The sequence below is a fragment of the Orcinus orca genome, chromosome 6 (genome assembly GCF_937001465.1).
Source record: "Orcinus orca chromosome 6, mOrcOrc1.1, whole genome shotgun sequence".
NCBI classification, from domain to species: Eukaryota; Metazoa; Chordata; class Mammalia; order Artiodactyla; family Delphinidae; genus Orcinus; species Orcinus orca.
Genome location: NC_064564.1, coordinates 77,776,682 through 77,783,997, shown reverse-complemented (window position 1 = coordinate 77,783,997; position 7,316 = coordinate 77,776,682).

Below are 7,316 nucleotides of genomic sequence, written 5' to 3'. Positions count from 1 at the left end.
CCGGGGCACGAACCCGTGTCCCCTGTATCGGCAGGTGGACTCTCAACCACTGCGCCACCAGGGAAGCACCAGAACTGTACTTTAGATGGAGAACATGATCTTGTCAGAGAGAGGTGAAGTTCTACTGGGATGTCCCTCAGAATCACTGGGGCTCAGCCATGCCTAGGTGCTTGGTGTGATAGCTAGGCTCTGGCAGCAAAATGTCCAGATTTGATCCTGCTGTCATCACTTCCTATGACTAAGGCAAGTTACTTAACTTCAAGTTTCCATTTTATCAATAGTGAGTTTATAAGGATTAAAAGCAATAATGCATGGAAGGTATAAAGGACTGGTTCCTACCACAGTCACACTCTCTACAGCAGGGTTTTGTAAACATGAATTCATGATCTCTTTGAAATCTTATACACATTTTTGTGCTCAGGGTCCATGACTTTCATCAGATTCTCAAAGGAGTCTGGGACTAAAACAAAAATGAAACGAAACAAGAAAAACTTAAGGCTTTCTTGTTTAGAGCAATACCTATCAAATTTTAATAAGTCACCTGAAGATCTTGTTAAAATGCCAGTTCTAATTCAGTAGGTCTGGGAGGGGGCCTGAGCCTCTACATTCCTAACAAGCTCCTGGTTGTTGCTGATGCTGCTGACCCATGGATCGTACTTTGAGTAGCGAGGGTCTGAAGTGTCTACCCCTTTCTTTTCTCTCATAGTGCTGAGAGGCACTGTAATGTGGTTTACAAAGCATGATCCATGGGGTCCAGATAGCTTGGGTTTGCTTTCTGGCTTTGACCCTTACTAATTCTATCATCTCGATCAAGCTGCTGAAATTTTCTCTGCCTCGGTTTCCTCATCTGTGAAATGGGGGAAATAATACTATATCCGTGGTAGAGCTGATACGAGGATTAAATGAGATAAAGAGTTTATAACAAAATCAGAGCATAGTGAATGTTATTCTAAGTTTATTTATCAACTTGTGAGTACACTTTCTGTTGCTTCTGCCACATTCTTAGCTCTGTCTCAGATGACCTAGTACTGTCCGGATTTCCTCTTGCCCATAGGAATGTCTCCCAGTTGGCTTCTTCAGAACACTAATGATATAGGGGTTAAATAAATTTGTGAAACATAATATATCCCTCTCTTGGGGAGATAGTATAGCAGAAAACACTTGTTTAGTCTAATTTTTTACAAATGACTTTGATCACAGACTTGAGAACTGTTTTTTCCATCTAACTCCTAATTCACACACATAAGACCTGGTATCATAAAGTAATAATTGTAGTGGCATGCTTATGAAGAGTGGCAGACAAAATCAGGGTCATTCTGCAGTGTATTGCACCAGAGGGGGTGGCTAATTCAGGTCTTCTGGGGTGAGGAAGAAGCTCTGAATCAGTACTGTCCACCAGCTGAGTACACCCCCTAGAGCAGATGCCTCCATGAGGGGCTGGGCACTAATGAGTGCATCTGTTTACTCCTGCTTTTGCCTCTGCCACATGCAGCCAGGCCCTCAGATCACACACGAACAAGCACTGCCCAGACATGTGAAATTGGGATGAGGTAGACTTTCCCATCCAGTGTTATGTTACACTTATGCCATAATACTATTTCTCCTGTCAGCGTATTGTCTTTATTACCTAATTCTCTTCTGAGAGAACATGTGGAAACAATGATTCCTCTCCCTAACCCTGGCTTTTGGATCTAGTTTTTTGTTCTTTTAAGTAAATCAAAGCTGTGGCTAAATAATGAAGCAAGAGGATTATCTGTTGATTCATATATATATATTGTTTTCAATTTAAAAGTGGGTCTGAGAGAGTTCCCAAGATGGTGGAGTGGAAAGACTCTGAGCTCACCTTCTCCCACGCGCACAGCAAAATTTCAGCTATTTACAAAACAACTACTTATGAAAAAATTGTGGGACTTCCCTGGTGGCCCGGTGGCTAAGACTCCTCACTCCCAATGCAGGGGGCCCGGGTTCGACCCCTGGTAAGGGAACTAGATCCCACATGCCTCGACTAAGAGTTTGCATGCCACAACTAAAGACCCCGCATGCCGCAACTAAAGATCCCGCATGCCGCAGCGAAGATCCCACATAATGCAACTAAGACCCGGTGCAGCCAAATGAATAAATAAATAAATAGATGAATATTAAAAAAAAAAAAAAAGAAAAAACTGGAAACCACCAGAAAAGATCTTCTACAAGTAAAGATATAAAGAAGGAACTACAATGAGTTGAGTAGGAGGGGTGGAGTTGTGGTATAGTCAAGACCGACAAACAGGAGAATAATTACAAGTGCAGAGGTTCTCCCCAAGGAGTGAGGGGTCTGAGCCTCCACGCTGGGCTCCCCAGCCTGGTGGTCCTGTGCCAGGAAGATGTGTCCCCCAGGACATTCGGTTTTGAAGGCCAGCAGGGCTTACATTCAGGACCCAGAAGACTGTGGGAAATAGAGACTCCACTCTTAAAAGGGCTCACACAAAATCTCACACGCTCCAGGACCCAGGGCAGAAGCAGTCATTTGAAAGAAGCCTGGCTTAGACCTAACAGCTGATTTTGGAGTCCCCTGGAGATGCAGGAAGCAATGGGAGCTCACCCCTGGGGACATAGACATGGGCAGCAGTCATTTTGGGGAGCTCATTCTACCATGTGGACACCAGTGCTGGCAAGTGCCATTTTGAAATGCTCCCTCTAGCTTTTTAGCCTCAGGATCCAGCCCCGTCCATGCCCACCAGCCTATAGGCACCAGTACTGGGATGCCTGAGGCCAAGCAACTAACTGGGTGGGGACACAGTACCACCCACCAGAAGGCAGTCTGCCTTAAAACCCCTTGAGCCCCCGGCCGACTCTGCACATGGCAGAATAAGAACAAACAAAACCCAAAGTTAATAGACGGAAAGGAATCATAAAGGTCAGAGCAGAACTATAAACTATAGTTTATATAGTTATACTATAAACTATAAAACATTGGTGGATGAATTCAAAAATGATGCAAAGAAATGGAAAGATATCCTGTGTTCTTGGATGAGAAGAATTAATATTGTAAAAAAATGTCCATACTAGCCAAAGCAACCTACAGATTTAATATGACCTCTATCAAAATACTTTTGACAGTCTTCACAGAACTAGAACAAATAATCCTAAAATTTATATCAAACCATGAAAGACCCTGAATTGCCAAAGCAATCATGAGAAAAAAAAACAAAGCTAGAGGTATCATGCTTCCTGACTTCTGACTATACTACAAAGATATAGTAATCAAAACAGTATGGTACTGGCACAGAAACAGACACATTGATCAACGGAACAGAATAGAGAGCTCAGAAATAAACCCACACAATTATGGTTAATCTAAGACAAAGGAGGCAAGAATATACAATCGAGAAGAGACAGCCTCTTCAATAAGTGGTGCTTGGAAAACTGGACAGCTACATGGAAAAGAATGAGATTAGAACATTTCCTCACACCATATACAAAGAAAACTCAAAATGGAGTAAAGACCTAAATGGAAGACTGGAAACCATAAAACTCCCAAAAGAAAACATAGGCAGAACACTCTTTGACATGAGTTGTAGCAACATTTTTTGGGATTTGTCTCCTAAGGCAAAGAAAACAAGAGCAAAACTAAACAAATGGGACCTAATTAAACTTAAAAACTTTTCCACAAACCATAAATAAAATGAAAAGACAACCTACTGAATGGGAGAAAATATTTGCAAATGATATGACTGGTAAGGGGTTAATATCCAAAATACACAAACAGCTCATACAACTTAATATTAAGCAAACAACCTGATTTTAAAATGGGCAGAAGACCTGAATAGACATTTTTCTGAAGAAGTTAAACAGATTGGCAACAGACACTTGAAAAGATACTCAGCATCGCAAATCAAAACCATAATGAGAGGACTTCTCTGGTGGTCCAGTGGTAAAGAATCTGCCTTCCAATGCAGGGGACATGGGTTTGGTCCCTGGTTGGGGAACTAAGCCTACATGCCACAACTGCTGAGCCCATGCACTTTGGAGCCCATGTGCCGCAACTAGAAAGAAAAAACCCACATGCCACAACTAGAGAGAAGCCTGTGTGCCACAACTATAGAGAAGCCCTCCTGCCACAACAAAGAGCCCGCACGCTGCAATAAAAGATCCCGCATGCCACAACTAAGACCCAACACAATCAAAAATAAAAATAAATAAATAAAATAAATATTTTTTAAAAAGTTAAAAAAAAAACCATAATGAACTACCACCTCATACCTGTCAGAATGGCTATCCTCAAAAAGACCACAAATAGCAGATACTAGCGAGGATGTGGAGAAAAGGGAACTCTTGTACACTGTGGGAATGTAAGTTTGTGCAGCCACTGTGGAAACCCAGTATGGAGGTTCCTCAATAAACTAAAAATAGAACTACCATATGATCCAGCAATTTCACTCCTGGGTATATATCTGAATACAATGAAAACATTAATTTGGAAAGATACATGCACCCCAGTGTTCATAGCAGCATTATTTACAATAGCCAAGATGTGGAAGCAACCTAAATGTCCAATAACAGATGCATGGATAAAGAACATGTGGTATATATATACAGTATATATATACAATGGAATACTACTTAGCCATAAAAAAGAATGAAATTTTGCCATTTGCAGCAACATGGATGGACCTGGAGTGTATTATGCTTAGTGAAATAAGTCAGACAGAGAAAGATGAATACTGTATGTTATCACTTATATATGAAATCTAAAAAATAAACTAGTGACTATAATAGAAACAGGCTCACAGATATAGAGAACAAACTAGTGGTTACCAGTGGGGAGAGAGAAGTGGGGAAGGGCAAGACAGTGGTAGAGGATTAAGAGGTACAAACTACTATGTATAAAATAAATAAGCTACAAGGATATATTGTACAGCACAGGGAATATAGCCAATATTTTATAATAACTATAAATGGAGTAAAATCTATAAAAATTTTGAATCACTAAGTTATATGCCTGAAACTAATATAGTATTGTAAATCAACTATACCTCAAAAAAAAGTGACATGAAAAAAATGGGTCCAGGTATATTCAGATTGAGAAAACAGATTAAATTTTAGGATTTGACTAGTACAGATTATTTTTTTTCAACATCAACTTTATTGAGGTACAGTTTATATAAAAAGCGCACTAATTTTAAATGCATAGTTCAGTGAGTTTTGACAAAGTGTGCCTGTGTAACCAATGCGACAGTTGAGATACAGAACATTTCCATCACCCTCAAAAGGCTTGCTTGTGCCCATTTGAAGTTTCTCTTGCCCCAAGCAACCACTGATTTGATTTCTATCATCATAGATGTGCCTGTTCTGGAGCTATCATGCAAGTGGAATCTTATGAATAAACTATTTTATGTCTGGCTTGTTTTGCTCAATTCTCATTTGAGCATCATCATTTTTGTTATGTGTATCACTAGTATCAATAGCAGAACGTTTTTTAAAAAAAACCTTTCATTCTGTCAAAATGTCAACCATTATGCACACATTATAAACCAATAATATGTGCACATTGAAACATGTTTTTATTTTATTTTTTAACATAGGCCAACTCCTAGGTTGAGAATACCGCTATGTGCTGACATATTTGAGCAGCTCTGAGTATATTGTAATTGTGAGGGCTGTGTGGGGTAGTGGGAAGACTGTAGTCACAGTGCCGGCCCTGTCACAGACTTTGAGTTTGAGCCGGTTCCACCACCCAGTAGGGTTCTGTTTCTCCATTTGTACTAGCCTTTGCTGCTTCCTGAGGCCCATTCTGGGGCTGACACGTGTTGTTTTGGGGATGGTCAATGAGCTGTGGAACCAGCAGAGGGAGCAAGAGTCAACAAAAATGACAGAGTTAGGTCAGCATCTTGAACCGGCCCCTGTGATACATGCCGCCCTCAGCACAGTGAATGCACTGTTCCAGAGCTCAGCAAGTCCTCTGGTGGACCAGCTTTTAAAGTGACTTACGATTCTGGATATGATTTTTCAAAGAGATTTCTCTGATTAGGTGAGATGGTAGTTTTTATAAAGTTTTTAAATTATAAGATATTCTATTGCAAATGAGAGGGAGGATTAAAAAAATAAGAGATCCCTGTGTGGTCTTATAAGCAAACAAAATACATTCATATTAAAAAACTTCTGAAAATTAACCTTTAAAATACTATAATTTAATAATTATTACCCTAGAGTAGAATCGTAAAAAACATGTTGAAAGGGGCCACTTCAGTTTACTTTTCAGTGAAAAAAGGAACACAAAGAAAATTAGATTGAGTCATTGGAAGTGTAGTTTATAGAATTGTCAAAAATAAAATATTTTCTAACATACCATTATCTGAAAATAGAATCTAGTTTTTAAAAGCAGTTAACTGATTTCACTCTGAAGCCAGATCTGTATAATTGCAGTTAAATGGATACTTCATGCCATGAAATTCCCCTCATTTACCGTGTCTGCACCTTCAGCTCACAGAATTATTTTTGTTCTTTATTCACTTTGCTTCTATAAAGATAATTGATGTTGTATGAAATATTTATCGTCTTATATTTGCTCCCCAAATTCTCATCATAATACTGAACAACCTCTAACCAGAGAGGGAAATTAGGTTGGACATGGTTTGCTGGGAAACATTCTGTAGCCTTCTGAACACAACGCCCACCTCTCCTGCTACAAAGTTTTGTTTTGAGATAACTAATTTGGTGAAGAGTTTTGTCATTTTCAAACGAACTCTGTAATAGGACACATGTGAATAAGAAAGTTAAATAAGTGATAACTGGCATCTTTCAGGTAAAATTAGGAGAGTACTAAAAAGGCAAGGGGGTGAGATGAGTGAGAAGAGAATGAAGTGAAGTGTGGAAATTAAGGAAGACCTGTGTAGGTAGAGACAGCCTATATCTGTCTTGTGTTGGAAAACCTCCTTTCACTTGTTGAAAAGCTACCTGATGAGCCTCTATAGAAAAGATGAATCTGATGTCATTTAACTAGCCTGTACCACAGAGAAAGAAGGAAGCATCCCAATTATTTTTATTAGGCCAGCATAACACTGATCCAAAAACCTGACCAAGATAGCTCAAGAAAGAAAACTACAGACTGACCTCACTTATAATTGTTGATGCAAAATCCTAAGCAAATTACCAGCAAATAGATTCCAGTAGTACATTTTGGAGAAAATAAACCATGACCAAAGAAAATTATTCTAAATGTTAAGGGATGGTTCAATATTAGGAAGTCTATAAAAAACGTAATCACATTAAAATGCAGAGAAGCATACGATGTAAAACAGGCTGGGTGGTTTTAAGACAAAACTGCAGGAGAGAGA